Source organism: Panthera pardus, unplaced genomic scaffold (assembly GCF_024362965.1).
Source record: "Panthera pardus isolate Hobbes unplaced genomic scaffold, ASM2436296v1 HiC_scaffold_20, whole genome shotgun sequence".
In the NCBI taxonomy this organism is placed as follows: Eukaryota; Metazoa; Chordata; class Mammalia; order Carnivora; family Felidae; genus Panthera; species Panthera pardus.
In genome coordinates, this window is record NW_026526766.1 from 45,639,776 (window position 1) to 45,661,969 (window position 22,194).

Genomic DNA, 22,194 nt, shown 5'->3' on the forward strand with positions numbered 1-22,194 from the left:
AATAGAACTCTTTCTTATAAGCACAGATATTTGCTTCTCACTAGTTTTATTACTCAGTTTATTTCTGATTTACAAAATTCCTTTTTAAATTTTTTTAACATTTATTTATTTCTGAGAGACAAAGTAAGACAGAGCATAAGTGGGGGAGGGGCAGAGAGCGAGAATCCAAAGCAGGCTCCAGGCTCTGAGCTGTCAGCACAGAGCCCACGCGGGGCTTGAACTCACAGACCACGAGATCATGACCTGAGCCAAAGTCAGACGCTTAACCAACTGAGCCACCCAGGCACCCCTGATTTACAAAATTTCTTAAAAGCAGTATAATTATGAGCACTTTCGTCCCAATTTCCAGGCCAGAGACTCATACTCCAATCTTCCTCCAGATCAGAAGCTGACTTTTCATTTCCTGCCAACTTCGTGATCAGTGACCAGAGGGATGGGTAGAGATGGTGGGCGGGCAAGCTGATGCCAGAGGCGGGAGCAGAGCAAACTCCTGTCCCTCCTGGGAATTTTAACGTCTACTGAGCCTCCAGCAGAGCAGAAGTCTTCAGTCCTTGCCGTTCACTAGAATCCTCTGAACTTTTTAAAACTACTGATGCCTGAACCCTTGCAGCACGGTGAAGAAACCAGAATCTCCAGATAGGGCCTGAGCACTGGTATGTTTATAAAAGCTCCTCACAGGATTATCATGTGCAGCCAGGGTAGAGAATCGCAGGTAAGAGGCTTTGAGACAGGCGGTCACATCATGATACGGTTATTATTGTTAACAAGCTGGTGAGTGTTGAGTGGAGGAAAAACGAAGCTCCATGGTAAACTGGTAGTATCTGGAGAAGGCTCTATCTGTGGACACAAGAGAATGGACGCTGCACACCCTTTGGGTCCATTCAGATTTACTGTAAATACAATCGGCTCACATCCACATTATAGCCTACACCTGACGCCCTAAAACATTTTTTCTGGCAACAGACCTTCATATGGAATGAAGAGGCTATACGTGTGCCAACTCTCTTCTAGGTTTACCACTCCAAATGAACTCCCTACCCTTCTTCACCCAGGGAGCTGACCTATAAAGGGCTGTATAAACAGACTCCCCTGTCCTTTGACTCCTGTTGGGGCCAGTATTGAGAGGTCCTGACAGGAGATGTGAGGGAAGGATGAGAAGGAAATTGGGAGTGTGTACTCCCTGGGTTTGCTCCCTGTGGGAGCTCAGAGTAAAGTCACAGCCCCTCTCAAGGTGTCTCTCTGGCAGGTCCCTGTAACCACGCCTACCCGCTCCTGCATGCCCAGGGTGCAAACTGTCTCTGCGCTTACGAGCTCGGCTCCTTCTCTGTCCTCTCCCTTGTGAACAGTTCTTTTACCGAACCCTATACAAATCATCCTAATTTGAGTGATCTGTTTCCTGATCCCTGACGGGTTCCTGACACGTATTTGTTGGCCAAGAGACGTGGGGCACCTGGTTGGTTCAGTTGGAAGAGGATGTGGCTCTTGATCTCAGGGTTATGAGTTTGAGCCCCATGTCAGGTGTAGGGATTACTTAAATAAAAAAAAATAACGAGAGACGTATGCAAAGATTCAGGGGTGTCATTAACTAGTTTGAAGAGATATACCATAGTCTCTCTCTATGAGAGACTATGTCCTCATAGAGATGCCACCTATGTCCTAGAGGCCTGTTACTCTGCTAAGTTGAAACCCACTAACTGTTGGATCATCAGGAGTCCAGGAAGAGGGGTGGAGGGAGGACACTGAGGGCACCTGGGGTGATGTCTAGTTTCCAATCAGTATAGAAATATTTCAGTATTTTAGTATAGCTGCAAACAAACAAACTGGAAAAATTTTGTATCATCAATAATTTGTAGTCGGTCTGTGTTTTAGAAGAATATTTGCAAATCTGTGAAGATAATTACAAACTACTTGGCAAAAAGCAGTTACAAAATAGCATAGCATCCCCATTTTGTTTCAATACACACCTAGACATGTATTTATATCCTTAAAGTAAAAAAGACTGAAGAAGCATATCAAAGTGTTAATATTGTTCAATTTCTGAGTAGTAAAATAATAAGCGATTTTAATTTTCTAATTATAAAAATGTGTATGTTTTTGGGGGCACTTGGGTGCCTCAGTCAGTTAAGCACCTGACTTCGGCTCAGGTTATGATCTCATGGTTCCTGAGTTCAAGCCCCACATCAGGCTCTAGGCTAACAGCTCGGAGTCTGGAGCCTGCTTCCGATTCTGTGTCTCCCTCTCTCTCTCAAAAATAAATAAACATAAAAAAATTTTTTTAAGTAAATAAAAATGTATGTGTTTTCCAAAATTCCTGCAATAATATTGATTTAATTTTTACAGCAAAAATAAGGTAACATTATTTTTTAAGATGGGGCACAGTAAAAAAAAGTCGTTACATTTAAAATGAATCTTAAAGACCTTTTCGTGTTTGTGGTGAGCATTTTCACCTAATCTCAACAAAGATTTATTGCTTAATCCTTATATACCAGGGAATAAAAAACAGAGACAAGCCCAATGCAGTTCAGCACTGATGGGCTAACAACCAAGTGGAGAGGGTGGAAAGATTAAAGACTAACGCATCATTATGATACAGACAAGAACAGAAATATCTAAAGATTCTAAAACACGGGGAAAAGATAGATGAATTTTGTCCGGAAGGAAGTCATAAAAAGTTTCACGGAGGAACTAAAGACTGAGCAGGATTCTGAAGACTGTGGAAAAACCAGATAAGACAGGATAGAACTTTGCTAAGAGAGAAGAAGTCCATGCAAATGATCTCACGCATGAAGCAGCCAAGACCTAACAGAATTAGCTCTGCTTTCTCCGAAAATAGAAACTTGTAAGAACCTTGACTTTGAGGGCAGGGAGTGCACACTTATGAAAAACACACTGTATGACAAGGACTGTGCTAGTTTTTTTTTCTTAATGTTTATTTTTGAGAGAGACAGAGAAAGAGAGTGAGCGAGCACACGAGCGGGGGAGGGAGAGAGAGAAAGGGAGACAGAATCTGCAGCGGGCTCCAGGCTCTGAGCTGTCAGCACAGAGCCCAATGCAGGGCTCAAACTCACGAACATGAGCCGAAGTCGGACACTTAACCAACTGAGCCACCCAGGCGCCCGTTTTGTGTTTTAAACTGCAACCATATTACAAATAAGAAAAACTGAGGCTCAGGTAGGTAAGGGCTACTTTAGCTATCCCAGGAACTACACCTCCATGGGTAGTTAATATTATTCTTCTGTTTATGTGGAATCTCTTAAAATACATATTATATCCTATCAGTTGCTCTCATTACATGGAAAGGATTATGACGAACTGCTGGTGTCCAGGGTTTTGGATTTACCCACCAGAGTACTTCCTCATGGCCACAAGAGTTAAATATTAACTCTCTGCTGATACCTGTCCGTGGTGTGTGTGTATGTAGGGGGCAGGAAGGAATGGAACATGTCATAAATGTAAATAGTTTGGGGAGCAACTAATCAGGAAATAATGTGTGCCATATTGGAATAATCACCTTAAAAGAGAAACCTTTAATAAAAGCAAATCTTTCAGAAGTTCAATATAGGAATTAAATTATGTTAAAACTACAGGATGTTCTGAACTCTGGATCTGGTAGAGTTTGTCAAAACTATTGATAAATACTTGCATTCGTTGTTTTGAAAGTATTTTTCAATGCTCACAATTTTAGGTCACTCGTTTTGTTTAGAATGGGTTAATTCTGGGCTTATTAATTTTTTGCTACTTCTCAATATGGAAAACAATTCTTTAATAAATGCCTACATGGACGAAAATCTGTGAGTATTTAATGTAGATATCAGACCAAGTGGCAGTCCCCTCCTGAATAGTGCAGAAATCAAATTAAACCCAGTCCATTTCTCACTATTAAGGGATTTTATTTGGGCATGAATTTATTTGGCCAAGACAAATTTAGTTTTTCTTCAGCATAAACCAAATTACTTTCTTAGATGTGTGCTATTTTACTCTACTTAGATCTCCGTTCTTTGAAGCCCAGGCATCCCCATTAAGAATCTTTTAATAATTCTATTATAGCTCAATTATAGTTCAATCCTAGACCACCTGACTTCAATGGGATATTCTCCACGAAAAAGCAAGCTTACTGGAGTTCCTTTAAAGTTTTAAAAAGTTAATTAGTATCTGCCAAGTACTTTGAAGATAAAGTGTGGCGAGAGTAATAATTATTTAAAAAATAAAGTCACAGGGACCTACCCTTCTATAAATCTTTTGTGTATCTTTATTATTTATTTATTTAGAGAGAACATGGATGAGGGGCAGAGAGGGAGAGAGGAAGGGAGGGAGGGAGGGGAAGGGGGGGGAGAGAGAGAGAGAAAGAGAGAAGAGAGAGAGAGAGAGAGAGAGAGAGAGAGAGAGAGAGAGAGAGAATCTTAAGCAGGCTCCATGCCTGGCGTGGAGCCTGAAACAGGGCTGGATCCCATAACCCTGGGGTCATGATATCATATGGGGTCATGAAATCAAGAGTTGGGACATTCAACTAACTGAGCCACCCAGGCGCCCCTCTTTCTTACTGTTTTAATCCACACTTCCACATCCCCCCATATCAGGAGGCACTGCACATAAAAGCATGTAGTCTGTATTCTCTTTTAAGTTAATGCAAAGTCAGGCCAAAAAAAATGTACTTTTCACAGCACAGTTTGCTCTCCACAACTTTCAGACACTAAGCACACTTGAAAGCACTATGGTGCATCAAAGCCGTGCATCAAAATGCCATGAGAAGGAAACTGACCAGCTTTAAGTCCCAACTCTGATTCTGAAGACCCTGTGATCGTGGCCTCGATTCTCGTAACTACCAAACCAGCAGAGGTGGATTATATCCTCTGCACAGACACCCTCCACTCAGCCTCAGCATTGCATCTGCACTATCCCAAATCACCACACAGTGGAAATCAGCCTGTTTATTCTATGTATCAAATTGTCAAACATCATGATTGCAACTACCTGAGGAACTTGATCAATTCCATAATTATTAACATTTTAAAAGGCTTTTAAGAACATCATCTCTCAAAAAGCGCACATCTAGAGAGAGGATCCAATAGTGAGAACCTGTCTAAAAATCTAGAAGAACCCGATGATTTCCTTGTAGGAAATTATAAACTGTGGTGAAACTGAGGTCAGATGTCCACCCGCCTGCCATTACCTCTGCATATTAAGCCTTCACACTTGCATACAGCTGTGTGTGTGTGTGTGTGTGTGTGTGTGTGTGTGTGTGTGTGTGTGTGTACTACATTAATTGAGTCCATGGTGGCTGTCTATGAAGGTCCAGGGCATTTGCAGAAGTGGGAAACACTGTTGAGTCCTAACACACCAGAAAACTCTTGCCTCTAGAAAACTATTGGGGTGGGGGGGGGCTTGGCTATTGGAGAAAATGGTTCATTGAATTCAGCTTGTCAAACCCTTGACAGTCTTCCAACTACTAACTTGATTAGCATAAAATGATACTGGCAAAAGCAGAAAACTTAAATGCTTAAAGTTTCTCTCACTTTGATGATGAGTGTCAAAAATTTTTTTAAAGATTTTAAAGAAGGACCACCTTCTTTAAAGTAAATCGAAACATCTTAAATTCTCAGGTTTATTTAAAAAACGTTGATTTTCACATATTAGCATTTAATTAGCCTTTGTCTGTACCGAGCAGGCATTTCCAAAAATTATAACCAAGTGTTCAAGAATTCAGTGAAAAACACATTGCTTGTAATGATCTGAGATACATAATATTAAGAGTACAAGGGCAGAACAGAGCTGTCTAAATGAGTAAAATTTTAGAGAGCATCTACTCCTTTAGGGCTCATAACTGCAGTATTTTGCCAGTGAATCTCTAATAATTTCAAAACGTCTCTATTAAAGATCATGCTTCTGAACTAGTAAATCTTAAAAGGAAAATTAAGCTAATTAATAAATTTCAATAATTTGGAACAATGCAGATTTGAAATTAATGTATTCCTAAATCCAGGAAAATGATGCAAAAGCTGTCTTGTGTCACCAGGATAACATTTGTTAACTTCCTCAAGCAGTACCTGCTAGAATTTTAACTGTGGTGACGAACTATTCTATAGTTTGCAGGGTGGCAATTTCAAAACCTTCCCATAAAGTCAGTATTCCTACATCTTTTGAACTCCTAACAAAGCAGAACATTTCCATATAAAAAGTCCAATAAAGCCATGAGTGGTCGGACACATTAATGCCAATTACAAAGGAGCCAGTAGAAAAGAAAACACCCACCAAAGTCATTCATGGATAGAGGAGGGCAGAGAACTCTTGGAAGGGTGAGAGAAATCATGGTGGAGCATATTTTGCCTGGGTGAGCACAGCTGGCTCTGGGTTGGTCCTTCTCAGTAAGCCAAGTCAATGCTCACTTTTAAAAGTGCCCGTTCTGGGCACCGGGATGCATTTTTTTTCCAGGAATTTTTATAAAGTGCACGCATATCTGTTTTGACAGATACACCATCCGTTTGTGCTCACGTGCAAATACGGCTTGTCACTTGGCACTTTGTGAATTTCTTCTTGAAAAGGAAGTTCTGCGTTGAGCAAATATTGTGATATACAAACAAGGGCTTTTAGGAGGTAGGGGTTGGAAGACTCACGAAAGAACAGTCACTTTGGCTAATGTTCTAATCATAGGTACAGTTACTGCCCAGGCCAAGAGAAAGCTGAAATGTCTTCAAGACACTAAACTAGAAGAAAAAATAGCAGAGATACTGTGGATCACAATTCAAATGGGTGGAGAATCACAGAATCTTAAGATGGGAAGGCTTAGATGACTAGATTGACTAGTCTAATTGCCTTACCTGACCAATTCGGAGATGTAAAAACAAGTTGTCTGTGAGACCTCTTAACCTACAAGGAATACCAAATCCACATTAAATGTGTATGATGCACCATTTGTTTATTCGGCTTATGGTATGAAATGCAATGGCGAGTAAGCCAGTAGGTGTAAGGGGTGGCCTTGGTGCACTCTTTTCCCTCTGTTCCTGGCACCAACGCAAAGCCAGTAGCCACAGGTACATAGGTAAAGTGTGAAAACTTAATTATTTTTCAATTAAAGATCCTTTGAGAAAGTTTTACTGTATGCGCTCAGACACTGATCTTGTCCATAATGCTTTCACATGTGTTCATGTGGAGATTGCTTACGTTTTAAATAATACACTCCAGATCTTTCTCCAGTAGGGTAGGAGATTGGGGAGAATTTTTGGTGGCCATTCATCACGTGTTAGGGATTTTACACACAAGCTCTCAGTTAATCTTGATCATTGCCCTGTGAGATGCGATTTCACCTGAGACACAAATGAAGTTCCAAGAGGTGAAGTGATTGGCCAAGGATTCCAACCCAGTTCTGTCTTCCTCCAAACTCAAGGTGCTTTCATTTTATCATGTTTTAAACGCATGTTTAGGGGCGCCTGGGTGGCTCAGTTGGTAAGGTGGCTGACTCTTGATTTTGCTTCAGGTCATGATCTCGCAGTTCATGAGATCAAGCCCCGCATCCGGCTCTGTGCTGACACCAAGAAGCCTGCTTGGGATTCTCTCACTCGCTCTCTCTGTGCACCTTCCTCTCAAAATAAATAAATACACATTGAAAGAAAAAGCATGTTTAAAATATCTAATTCTTATCTAAGGAACAGTCAGGCAAGCCATGCCTCAGGGTTTTCTCTAATTATATAGCATCACTGCAGGACTTTTAAATGACCACTTTATGCCTGAAACACAGATTCAGAATAGAGGCAAAGTGTTGTCTTTCCTATTATCCTTTTTTTTTTTTTTAAGAAAGACATTTGGATGTGTTTGTGGAGTCTTAGAAGCTTGCCTATCCTACATTCTCCTACAAAAGGACCTTGAGAGCTTGTTGTTCTAGCAGGGGAGCACAGCTACTCGTATACCCTTGACCGAAGACCGATCCTCTTCTATCGGGGAAGGTCGTCCTCTTCAACTGAGCATGCAACATCGGGAGGGACACACGTGGAGTGGTGAGGGAGGAAGGGGACATCCGCCTAGCCAGCCAGATCAGCCGAATCAACCCTGGCGATCAATGGGGTGACAGATGTCATGGCCAGATTGCCCTCACTTCCTATTATCCTGCTTCTTACCCTCTTGTTCCCTATCCTCTTTCCTCATGGTTCCCAAATAGTCTTCTCCTTCTATGGACACTTCTCTTATTACAGCTTCATTTCTCTTGTGACTTTTGGAATTAACCAGGACCATCAGCTGTTGGATCAAGTACTAAAATGGTGTTGGTCTCTCCTAATCATTCACAGTGGACATGCTCTCAAAACGCGACATGTAGCAAGCAGCATTTTTACTTCCCATGTTTCACTCGGATGCTGTTTCTACAAAATCTTGCCGTGTGATATGACAAGCTGCCCACACAACAGGAGAGCATGTATCTACATTGCTCTAAGGAGTAACCAGAGAATTCTGAATCAAGATCTTCTGTGTGAGTGTGTGTGTAAAAATGAACATGTGTGATGGTCACAAAACGCAAGTTTTCAGTAGCTTCTCTAGGTCACCCAGCTCTAAAGTGGCATGGTCTATATTTTTTTAATTTTTTAACGTTTATTTATTTTTCAGAGAGAGAGACAGAGCATGAGCAGGGGAGAAGCAGATAGAGGGAGACACAGAATCCGAAGCAGGCTCCAGGCTCCGAGCCGTCAGCAAAGAGCCCGACAGGGACTCGAACTCACAAATGACAAGATCGTGACCTGAGCTGAAGTTGGACACTCAACCAACTGAGCTACCCAGGTGCCCCCGGCATGGTCTGTATTATAAAGCAAGCTTCACTCTAGTGCCTGTGCTTCTAACTACGTGGCTCCTTCTACCTCTCCCCTCAGAACTGACTATAAATAAAATTGTCAATGACCGCAGAGAAAATATAAAAACCCTAATGAAAGCAGACTCAAAGGATAAATGTATCATGTGTTGAAGAATGACTCCTAGAATGTATGAATTGCTCTGGTTTTCATTAATCAGGCACAAACGATCAATGTAGTTTCAGAAAACAAAAAGTGTGAATGTAGAGAAAGAGTAGGAGCTCATCGAACCACCAGAATCACATCTGTTACAGGACCCATTATAGGAAATCCATTTTACATCATGACTTATTACCCAATATGTATATAGCTAAAACAAAAGTTTTACAAAGCTATAACTATCATTCCTACATGCAAACACACTCTGCTGTTTTTCTATTTCCTTTCTTAAACAATGCTCATGGTGATCCACATAACTGGTGTCATCACACACTAATGGGTCAGACCCACACTGGCGGACGGCTGTCAAATCCTGGGTAGCGGCTGCCTTTATCTCTTGTCCAAGGCAGACAGTATTGATGGATCGCAGCATTCTTTCTGATGAGTTCGGCCAACCCTAAGGACCCTTGTGAAACTAGCATTGTAGGCAGCGACTGTCAGTTGGAATTGGGACAAAGACCTGACATGGTCGCTATCTTAAGTTCCAAAGGGACAGGTGCAGGGATAGACTGGTTATTTTTGTTACTTGCGCTCTTTGTATCCCTCATGCCTGTTTAGTGTCCAGGACACAAGAGACACTCAAATATCCAATGAAAGGTTGAACCAGCAAATGGTCACCAAGGGTAGAGGATAAACTTTGGCTCCTAAAATTCCTCTGTGAGTCCTTTCGCTCCCTCCCTTTGCTTTGTTGCTGTCTTAAAATGTAAAGCTTTCCAGGATTCAATGGTTTGGGGTAATGCCGTCCGAGCCCATCTTATAACAAGAGTTATCTGCACTCGTCTGCTTCATAATATCTGTTACTTTCAAAGACCATCGTTTACACTTAAAGAATTGCTGAAAAGGATCATGAGGTTCAAACCATGGTACAGTTCCTTGAAAAACAGGTACTGGAAGGACCAGGGCTGGATACTGGGCATATATTCTCTCCTTTCAACCTTTCAAAAATATGTTTCATACTATTAACCCAACCCTTAGAAAAGACGAGGTGAGGTCACTCGATTAGTAAATGTTTGGCAGAGCCAGGATTTAAACCTAGGTATTTCACTGTTGTTTTTATTAATCCTCAGCTGCTCCCAAAAACGGTGCATTAAATTACAAAGAAACAATGACCAGAAGCCTCGAGTCCATTTGTAGTGTGTGAATTTAACAGGTTATCACATTGCAAAAATAAAACCCAATACCTTTGTAGCATACTTCGTCATATAACCTGACTTTTTCTTCACCAAATCTGGGTGTTACTCATTGTTGGTATGTTTTCCTTGGCAGCAGTTAATCTTGGCTCAGACATAAATTCTTACTGTAGAGTAATTCAAATGTGTTAAGTCCTCTACTACGCAGAGAAAAAACAAGACTGTGTGTGTGTGTGTGTGTGTGTGTGTGTGTGTGTGTGTGTGTGTCTGTGGGGGTCAAGTCCAAGGGGAAGTGTAAAATGGAAACAATATATGAATTGGGTGTGTATACAGGGCAATTATAAGAAGTTGCACACAAAACATTGGCCTCTTGGCTCTCTCTTACCAGAAGCAGTGTACAGAAAGGGAGTGGAAGAGAGCAGCATGGGTCCATTTCAACTTGCATCCTCCCCCATGCAAGTATGCACAACCTGACATCATCACAGAACCTGCAAGGTGTAATTTGCCCAATCGTGATGATGAGTCGCTGTAAAAGCAACTAAGAAGGTTGGCTGGGAAAGTACGTTTCTGCTGTAAGTTTACAGCAGTTGTTTTCAACTGGGAGCAATTTAGGGGACGTTTGGCAAATGTCTGTAGACATTTTTGGCTGACACAAGTTGGTACAGGCCAAGGATGTTGCCGCTAAACACTCTGTAACGCATAGGGAAGCCTCCCTGCACGGGACAAATCAAAGGGTCAAAATGTCAGTGGTGACAAGGTTGAGAAACCCAGGTTTATAGCACGAAGCAACCGCCTAAGTGATATAAACACTTCACTTCCAGCCGCCTCTCTGGCTTCAGTCGCCTCATGTGCAAAATGGCAATGAGCAGAGTACCTGCTTCACTCGGTGGTTGGGAGGGTTAAGTGATTAGTTATATAGCACTTAGAACAGTACCTATGACACAGTAGTAAGTGCTCAATAAATGTTGTTATCACCATCACCACCACCACCCCCAAAGCTTACCACTGTGCAGGGTAGTATTTCCCAAAGTATTATCCCTTACTAGGTAGATCTGGGTGGGGGGAGGGGCAGAAAAGGGATTCTGTGGTCAAGTAAACTTAGAAAATAGTAGATTAACATCAGCCAAGTTTCTTCACTGCAGAACTTCTCGGAATCTTTAAAAGGTAAAAATATATGGCATGCGGAATTTTCAAAACTAACCAATTCAAGAGTCTTACCCAGAATCTTACAGGATCGAGCACAGTTTAGGGACAGGCCAGTGTGGTGATAGGGTGGTGGGTTGAGAATCTACAGACAGGATTTATTCCATGAGTCTACCACTTACCCATTCTGAATCCTGGGTAAGTCCCATGACTTTTCTGGGCCTCAGTGATCATCAACACAGAAGAGAATTTGGGCCCTTCTGATTTGCTGATGTGCCTGCACAATGAGCATCACTAGGAGATCTCAAAGTCACGCAGTATCAGATGACAGAGACATCAAAGTCAAAATCAAGAGCTGTGACAAACCCAGGACGATCATGTCTATCAAATTCTTGTTTTTGAAGAAGCTCAAATATCCAATACAAGAAATCAAGATGAATAGGCAAATGCAGCCTAATTTTTTAAGCAGAAAACAGAGCTGGCAGGGAAAATACAGATACAATAAAAAAAGGTCTTAACCATTCAAAGTATACACCAGTATAATTTATTATCTCTTATTAGGTACTAAATAAAATCAACAGAAAATATGACAACACAGGATTGCCATCTAAAGAAACTAAAACTCTATTTGAGGAGGAAGATGCAAATATACTAGGCATTCCATGAGTATTCTGACATTTAAACAAAGACCATGGGAGCAGAGTAATCTTAATTATTGCCATTTTTTTATGTCAAATGGACAATTGCAAAAGCACAAAATAAAATTTAAAAATGAAATGTAAACATTTATCTTGTTTGGGTTTCTAGCTGCACATTCTTATTCCATCCTTATGGAACAAGAATAATAACGTTCTTATTCTATTGTTTAGACATCACCTACAGATGTTAGGAGACATCTAAACTGGAGGGTACGTACGTGGCTTGTCATGCCCTGTGATCTTCACCCCTCTGAGTGCACTGCAGAGTCTGGCCTGAATCCACCATGCATGAGAGAGGTGACACCAGATGAAGAGATCTGTGCCTCGTATTGTCCAGGGCACTGTTTCGTTATATTGTAACGTTAAGCTATTTTAACTTGAATAACTGGATTTTCTCACCATGGAGTACACTATCAGATGTGGCTATGTGAGTAGCTAGTGTACCAGTAATCCTTTTAATATCAGTATCTGGTAAAGCCGGTAGGCCCTCTGTCAGAATAAAAACTTCAAAAAAAGTTTTTGCATCTATGGACCCCTTCTCACGTGAAATGCATAAAACACAGCATACTAGGTTACAAAGGAAACCAATTACATTGAAATATCTAAATATTAAAATGCACATATAGTATAGTCATACACGGGACTCTTAACATATTAAATAACAAGATCTAGCAGATGTCTTGTAACTAACGTTATGGCAAAGCTGGGTCACCCGTAGACAGTATTTCTAGATGTCAGCAACAACTGTAATGTAATATAAATTACTTGTAATTTTTAGCGGTGATAAAATCACAGGTCCTGCTAAAATACTACTGCAACTTGTCACCTCCACTCAAAATTGAAGGAAATGCTAAATTCCAATTAGTGGTTAGCACGAATAGAATGCAAACACATTTTTTTTTTTGCATCCAAGTTCATGATCCCCTGAATTCTCTCTGTGGGTCACTTGTGATCCATGGACAACAGATTAGGAAGCTCTATATTCAGGTGAGGTCATAAAGGCTCAAGAGCTTTGGTGACTGAAGAGAACAAAAAAATGAATTCATCGCATTCTTTAATTTCTTCTTCTCTTTGGAAGTAATTCCAAAACGATCTCTCCCCTGTCACTAAAAACATTCAGGTATGCTTACAAAATACTTCCACATATGTAAAGCTCATTTGATTCTCCCAACAGCCCTGTGAGGAAGGTACTAGATTAACATTAATAATCTCATTTAACAAATGTGGAAAGTGAGGTGGAGAGCTTTTAGAAGATGTGCCCATGTCACATGACCAGAAGTTAAGTGCTCAGCTGGGCCTCAAACACAGAGCTTCCCATATTAAAGTCTACACCTAGTCCATAACTCCTGTGAGGCACCTATAATGTTGTGGTCAGGGAAGACAAAAAAAGTGAAATGTTAAGAGTCTTCTATCCACAGCAACCTACTTAACTTCGTTACCGCTAGACTGAGCAGGCCCTGGTAACTGGTAAGCAATGTTAGCTCATTTCTCCCTGTTAACTCTCAAACACGACTGTGCATAAACTAGTGTCATTTTCTAGAATGCCACAGGTTCCAGCAATTATATCGGGTCCCTCTGACCCAAACAGAATGCAGAATTTGCTATAGTTCTTTTCTAGTTATCATGTTGTTTCTATTTTATTAGCCCTTTGATTCCAATGAGTTTTTTGGAAACATTTCTGATGACAAATTCTTTTGCTTTTTTTTCTTTAAATGCTTTAAATTTCAGGCGACTTTCAATCTGTGTAGTCCTTGCTTTCCACTTCAGGCACAAAAAAGAGCGAAAGGCTTCCTATTTTCAAGTAACTTTAGAATACTCTTTTGTCAAATACCTCCCTTTCAAAATCCTTAGATTTGGATTTGGTGGTGTCCCAGAATGTTGTTCTCTATCACCTTCCTCTTAACCTCTTTCCCCATACACATAAAATTGCTTTCCTGGAATATAACTACTCTGTTCCAATGGGCCTCAAAAGAGGAACTATGATGGAAAAAACCTTAAGCTTTAATTGCTTTTGCTATTTAAAAGTCATTTTTCCATTATGAAATTTGTTTTTTACAGTTTCATTTTCTTCTCATGTAAATTTGTCTAATTTTGTCCTTAACATTTATGCTTTGACCTTTGCACCCATCTTAACTCTGTGTGTGTGTGTGTGTGTGTGTGTGTTTCTTTGCTATTAAAGTTCCTTCTATTTCTCTGCATTTTAATCCTGGTTTTGTCCAGCCTGCAAACTGACTTGGTTGCCTCTTTAGCCTTCTGCTTTTGCTCTTTCACTGTGTACCTACACAGGACTTCAAAAGCTGTAAAATGTTAGCCCTGAAAGGGGTCTTTGCTATTATCCTGCATAGCACTGTAGGGTCTTTAACCTCTACAAAATAAAAACTGCCGGCTGCCTCCTTTGCCATCAGAGAGAGCAGTGAAAGAGTTTGGGGGGAGGGGAGAAGGGAGGATAGTGATAAGGAGAAGGTTCAGGTCCAAGAAGTGCTAACCTGGATCTGGAAGGTGAGGCTGTATGTCTGCAACGCTAACATCTTCCTACAGGGAGTTCCCTTAAGTCCCCTAGAGGAGGTACAGTGACAGCAGACACTTAAAACTTTGTAGGCAGAGCTTTAAGATGGACCATGCTCAAGCGACTCTTAGGTAGCCCTGAAGTGTGCTCTCAGTTTACACATCAACAGCCCAGGCAACTTGTCTAAAGCCACGGTCAACACTAGGGATTCAGCACAGGAATACAGGCCCCTTCCTCTGCTATTCTCTGTCTGGGCTTGTACCCTTACTCCAGAACCAGCAAAGCACCACCTTCATCTTCTTCCTTGGCCTTGACTCTTTCTCTGGTGGGTTTAGTTACACGAACTCCTATCTCAACTCATGGCTTCATTGTGGCTTGCTCTGACAATTTCCCTTCAGTCCTCACTACTCCGACAGGCTTTATACCCACATAAAAGGTCAGGTGTGAGAACAAAGAAAAGGCAATTATTTATTTAATCTTCACAACTTATTGAGGAAGATGTAGTTATTTTCATTTCACAAAAGAGGAAACTGAGGTTCAAGAGGGTGCAGTAACTTGTCCAAGGCTGCATAGTCAGTGGTAAGATACCCGCCCTCGGTACTACCCTTGAACACACAGTGTGTATTAGAACTTTCACAGGCAAAGAAATGCTATCGTTTTATTCATTCCTTGTTTTAAAAAATATCTGAACAGCTACTGCGGGTTGGGTGTAAATCTGGATTCCAATTCCAGTGTCATGGTTCCAAAAACACACAACAAAAAAATTGTCTACATGATTCTTTTGGAAAGATCTCCAGAGAAAATTTCCAATCCGTTCTGAATTATCAGGCTCGGTATCTTAAAGACACTACCTGTTTCTTTGGGGCACAAACATTATTACCTATATCATCTATGTCTTTTGCCAGACTTGGGCACGAAAGACTTTGAGCTAGTTCTAAAAATCAAAGAAAAAGATGTGCAATAACTGAGGACAAAAGACTCCCAAACAGCTTGTTAGACGAGATCCCCAAATATTCTGCTCAATTACTGTGAAGTATAGTAAAGTAAGCAAGTATAGAGAGGTGGGAACAGGCAAAACTTAGGTTTGAGTCTGGGAGCCACACTATTTCCTAGCTGTTTGATCCCTTTAATCTTGCCAGGCCACAGTTTTCTTGTCTGTAAAACAGGACCAATCATGGTGCCAAGACTGTGAGGTTACTGCAAAGATCATCGGAGGTAATACAAACAACGCATGTGGTAAAGCACAGGCACACAGAAAATAATCAATAGAGTGATAATTATCATTATTATTGTTCTGGCGGTTAGGGGAGTTGGACACATTTTATTTTAATATTTGCTTTTGAAAAAAGATCTTGACAAAGTCAAAACTCCAGAAATTTAGGACAATCATTCTGTGCTGGTTCTAGATAATATTTGGACAGGTGCTCTGAAATTACAAGTGGACAATAATAAATTCTGCTATTCCATTTATATTTTAATATTCCTAATATAAATCATGTTTTTAGGTTAGCGAGTACAACTGACACATAGTAATTTATCTATTATTCTGAAATATGCAGTTGTCTTATCATTTCTACTTCAATATATTTTGCAAAAGAAAATTTCGCTGACACTTATGATTAGTACAATGAACTCCACCTTCAGAAGGAAGATTTACTTTTCAAACAAATCTGCTTTTCAAATTATTCTTAATTGATACATAATTGGCTTTATGATTTCATTGGTTTATTTGTGAAAATGTGCTAATTAACTAAAGGAAACACAGAACATTAGCTTTTTCCAACTACTAAATACATTTATTTTGAAGGGAAACTAAATTTTGTTAAATCTTTTGATCATCTTTGTCATTTTGTATGATTTATTGCCATTTCTCCAGAATTTGAAAAACTATAGGCACCAAGAATAAAAATTATAATAAAAATTTAGTTTCTTTAAAAAAAATAAACCCAGTTTGTTAGTCTTTTGTTTTATATTTCTTTTCATATATTCTTTTGTCTATAAAGGTATTTTTAGTACCTTTGGCTGAAAAAACACAAATCACTGAAAGAAAATCTTTTGGTTAATCTATCTTAATATTTAACAAGATTAAGATGTCTTATTATATTTTCCCCTTTTATATGAATCTGGAAAACTTTTCAGATGTTAAAATATGATAAAATTTCAACTGTTTAATTATTAGGAGCACTAAGAATGTAACTTACCAGACAGACATCAGTCCAGGTACTAACTTGTAATTTTTTTACTTAGAACTATAATTCAAACTACTGTTTGTCACAACTAACAGTGAATATGCATATGGATAGTCATCTAAAAGGGATATTAATGTTATTCTTTTCATTAAAAAAAAATCCTAATCCCCATTCCAAAAACAAAAATAAATAATGAAGCAACCTAGAATCTTTTCAGGTGCTAGCAAATATGCAGCAGTGTTCTATATTAAAATCAGACTGTAAGCTGTAAGTTGTTTGTTTTGTTTTTGATTTATTATAGTTCCACTCTTACCCATAAAAAGGAAATCAGTTTTGAGTTATGGCACAGAATATGAAAAGGAAATGTCAAGTGACAATATTACCGGTTAGTTACCTAAAAAGCCACTCTAGTTAAAAGCCAGTTAAATCCTAATTTTAAAAGACTTCATGCACTATAGGTAGATTTTACCACAGAGCTCTCACACTTTATTCCTTGAGCCTACTGTTTCTTATCTGAGACTTTTTTTTAAATTAATGAAGTGGAGATAACAGGTAAAAGGTCAGGTTTAAAGAAAGAAAAGAATTATTCCATGGGGTTATTCAATAATGATTTTATGACTTGAATTTCCACTTGGGTATGCGCTGTAAGTCAAAAATCTCAGGTGATTTTAGTAAGATCTTATCAGTTTGGCTTTTTTGGGGAATGAATCCTTTCCTACATTTGGACTCCAAAACAATTTCACCTCATATGTATAATAATATTGGTCTTACATGTTACATTTAGATTAATTACAAAAGCACACATACCACAAGTTTCTGGAGCAGGCCTCTCTGAGCTGATTTGTTAAAAATCTTCTTTAATACATATCCAATTTACTAACAGGGCCAAAGTTCACCCGAAATTTGACAGAGCTAATTGAAGACATCGGTTGTCGGATGGCACTGGTTTTTAGGCAAAGTTCTTTTCCTTCTCTGCTCCCCTTCTCAAAACTGAGATTACTTCTAAGCAAAAAAAAAAAAAACAAAAAAAACAAAAAAAAAACCCAACCCTAAATTTACAATACATGGAAGTAAATCCAGCGGGGCATTACCTCTGTTACAGACGTGCTGGCGTAGTGGAAGAACTTTTACATGACCAACCCGATGCCATCTTGGTCACTTTAAAGTTTACCATTTTGGTACTTTTTGCCTATTCCAAATTGTAGAAGCTGAAGAAAAGGACACTGACACGCTGACACAGACACAGACACAGACACAGACACACACACACACACACACACAAACCCGAGAATACAATGCAAACTATAACTAATTCAAAATAAGTGAAAAACCTAAAAGCATTCTTGAGCCATAGTCTCCTACGTGCTACCCAACCCGGAGGACTTCTAATCAAGTCATAGTCTCTTTTTTTTTTTTTTTCCCAATTAGGTTGAAAGCAGTTTGAATAAGGCTACTGCCTCTACACAAATGGCACTAATTTTCCCATTTGGGTATAAGTCTTTTAACTTCAGCTGTTATGCCCCTGGCAAGGAAGTGGAACTGAAATGGACAAGACTAAAAGATTTCCTGGGTTTGATTTGCTGTGGATCAAGCAGTCGGCTTTGCAAATGGCAGAGACAACAACTCTTCTCTGCCACTGCTAACTCTCAGAAATCGATGTAAAAGGGCTGGGGAAACAGACTGTCAGAATTTCTCTTCTGGTTCTGAATTCAGGTGGACATAGGTTTCTGAGCAGAACTATGATCAACTCATGTAGCTTCTTTTATTAACTTTCTCCTCACAGTCTTTCCTCCCGCAGTACCCAATCCGTGGTCAGAGGCAGCACAGATACAGAAATGGAAACTGGGCCACAAACTACTTAGCATACATGCCCCCCAGGCCAATAAAAATTGCATTTTCCCTTTGCTAAAAGTATAATTTGTAATTAATTCTTATTTTACTCAAAGGATAGTGCTATTTGTAATGTTAAAAATAACCTCTCAGAAGGAGCAGTTCTCTTAAAATGAAAATTACTTCTTTAATTAACGTTTATAATATATTTAGTTTGTAAATTGTCTCAAATGTTGAATAGCTTGAATGTTGATAGGTAGACAATATAGAGTAGTCTGTATATTTGATAAAGCCAAGATTATAGATTCTCAAATGAGATTTATTTTTTTCTGATGTCTGCTGTATTAAAACACGGAATAACTACATATTAGCTAAAAAGTCAATTACGCAATAAAGTAGAAAATGCTAGGGAATCTGATTAACGTGGATAAATTTTGATCCTAAACTCTTCTTTTTCACTCTTTCACTGTTGCAAAACAACATACATATATACCATAATCATGCGTGGATTTTTTTCACTTCATCTCAATCTTATCCAAAATTATTTTGATAATTTTCTGGACTCCACTGCTTATATAAGATGTGGGGGAAAAAAGTCTCAATAATCATTATCAAAGCATTAGGGCACTTATATTTTGCCAATGAAATATATGATTTACTTTCTATACTACTTATGTGTTTAAAGAGAGGACACAGTTTAAAAGTCCTCAGTGAAAACACATTTCACAATACAAAGATCAAATTTCATTGTTTCTTATTATTTAAGACTGGCCTACTCTAAATTCATAAACTTTTTTTTTTCTAGTCTACAGAAATACATCTGAACAGAAAATAAACTCTTGCTCTTACACAAATTTCTGAAATACTTGGGAGATTACTATTAAGGAAACAGTCTGTTAAATACATCAAGAAACTGTTAAAACATAATTATTGATTCTTTTGTTAATTTACTTTATGATTTCAAAGAATAGGAAAAGAACTATCAAAAACAGTCTCCCAGAATCATACCCTTATATGTATTCTAAAATGTCCTCAAAAAGGCATTTTTATTTGAAAGTAGACTTCCATCCTTGAAATGTTAATAATCAGGGATTTAATCTATTGCTTTTTTACAATTTAAGTTTGTTAAGAGACCCTATGGTGTTTATATGCTAAAACCACCAAATTCATCAAGTGAAGAAAAACTGTGGCAACTCTATGAAAAATTTAAGGATACCTGTCACTAAATGTGCCAAGCAAAAGACATCTTACCAACCTTTGTATTATCCCATATAGGTACCAACAAAATTTAACTATAACTTCAATTTTAAGACAAACCAAAATAAATATGTATTTTTTTAATCTGAGAAAAAATGATATGCAAGAAAATTCTTCTATTTGATCCACTTTAATACTGCTCACTTGAGTATTTGAGACTTACAAGTATGCATTCTCCTTAAAATTCTAACAGTACAATACATAATTTTATGCTACCTTTTTATTTTATTCCCTCAAGCATTTTTATAGCCTCTAGAATAGCTGTCTAGTTATTACATTGTACAAAAATGATATTCTTAACTTTTTTCCACTTGCATTTTCAAAAACTATGCCCAAATATGAAGTATAAAACCTCCCTTCTTAATCCATTTAAAATTTCAAAAAGAGAACAGTCAATGTTATCAGTTAAGAGCTTTGTCTCTGATACGTGCTTTTCAGGACTATAAAATTTCACCCAGAGAATAAGTCTGTATCTTTTAAAGGGCCTTCTGACTTTTCCCCACATCTGCCAATTACCGAAGAAATATCCACATGTAAAGTCCTAATATGACATAAATAAAAAAATAAACATCATCATAAGCTGACAATTCCATAAAGTCTGAGAATTCTATTGGATTAACGCAAATGAACATTTTTCATTTGGAGGCCTAAAATTCAACTTAAGAGGTTTTTTACATCCCAAGCTCGATTTTCATGAGGCTCTGTCACAGGTTAAGAAAAAAAGGAGGGGGGCAGGCTACAGTTCTTATGATTGGGCTTAACCCAGTTATATTTTCATTTATTCCTTAAAATGCCTTCACTGAAGGATTAACATCTGCAAACAATGAAAAGTAATCAATATTAGCCTTGAAAAATGACTTAAAAGTCACTCCCTCCCTCAAACACAAAACTCCACAACAAACAAACCTAAATTTGGCTGTCCATTTTAAATCCTTTTTTTTTTTAACCAATTCAAGTAAAAGGTCTTTAAAACAAAGTATAAAATAGAAGATTGTTTACATTTCTGCCCGTGAGAGACCCATTTTAATGCAGAGGTAATAAACTCCAGGGCAAAAAGGAGGATCATTTTCCTCATTTCACTTCAAAGCTGCCATGATTTCAGTGAAGGAAGCAAAAAGGCCCAATTCGAGAGTCCCGGGGCGGTGAGGGGTGTCGGGCCCCAGCCTCAGCTCCAAACCAAGCGTAGGTCTTGAGCTGTCATTTCCAGTCCTAACACCACTTGCACCAGAACAAAACGGTCCCGCAAGAAGCCTATTCAGGGGTCGCTTATGCTTAAGTTTTCCTTAACTTCTCCCCTGCCAACGCGGCGCTAGGTGAACACTTCTGTTGTGTGTTTCACGACTGCCATTGTCTCGCTGCAGGATGGGAGGCTCTTTTAAGTGAAACGCTGTTGGAAAAACCAGGATTTTACGGAGCATCATTTCCCACCTGTATACGGCGCAAATAAACTCTAATTCTACCAGGTGGGGATTTAAAAGTCGCCTGACTTCTCCCTCGAAGAGGGGAGAGAGCAGAGAAGTTGCAAAGTGAGAGGCATTTTAACTCGGGAACGGGCTCTCATCAAACATCGCTGGTTGAAAGCGCTCGCCCTCAACGCGCTCCCGGACACACACAGTTCCTCCTTCGCCGTTTAGAGGAAGAGAGCGGACCTGCGACTTCCGAGGTCAGGCTAGGGAAACAACCTATTTGGGCAGGAGGTGGAGAAGGTTCTGCGCAGAGCCAGGGCCGCCGTGGCTCGGGATGCGCCAGACCTGGCCGCAGCATCCACGCCCGGGGGCCCGCGGCGAAGTCTGCCGAGCGCCGGGCCCCGAGGCCCCCCTCTTAACTCGGCGAGGGACGCGCCCCCGCCCTGCTGCCTGCGCTTTCCTCGCTTACCGGCCGGTCTACGCGGAGGGCGGAGGCGCCGCCCACCCTCCAGCCCCGGCCGCCCCCCGGCCGCCCCCCGGCCGCCGCCTCACCGTTGGGGTCCGCGCGGGCGCCGCGGCCGGGGACGCGCGCCTTTCTCCTCCCGGCGCCGGACGTGGAACCTGCGCGCCCGGGCCGCGCCCCAAGTTGTGCGCAGGTCGAAGCAGCTCTCGGAGCTCCTCCGGGGAGGCGCTCCCCGCCCCCAAGCCCGGGCCCCGGGCGAGCGCGGGCGGGAGTGGACAACCCCGCACCTCAGTCTCCTCCGCACCTCCGCCGCGCCCATCCACACCTGCCGCCGCGGGGCCGCGGCGGTCGCGGCTCCTCCCTGTCTCCGCCCCTCGCCCGCTCCCCCCTCCCCTCTCCGCTGCCTCCGCCGCAGCCGCCGCCGCCGCCGCGGGGAAAAAGGGGGAGGAAAGAGGCTCCCCGACCCGGGAGCGCGAGCGGAGGCGCTGCGCCTTCTCCTCCGGGCTGGGGCGGGACTCAGGTCTCTCCACTGCAGCGCGCCTCCTGAGCGCCAGAATTTGGTGGGGGAAGCGGCAGTCACGGCAG

At 40.4% G+C, this 22,194-nt stretch overlaps 1 protein-coding gene across 1 annotated transcript in view; it reads right to left on the minus strand.

Moving 5' to 3' along the window:
* LOC109261313 (ubiquitin-conjugating enzyme E2 variant 1-like) overlaps nucleotides 1-21,915 on the minus strand; it is a 77,582-nt gene extending 55,667 nt beyond the window's left edge. Inside the window, exon 1 of the mRNA XM_053907991.1 lies at nucleotides 21,616-21,915. The gene's annotated coding sequence lies outside the window, so the exon portion shown is untranslated. The remainder of the gene's footprint in view (nucleotides 1-21,615) is intronic.
* Between the last annotated feature and the right edge of the window lie 279 nt (nucleotides 21,916-22,194).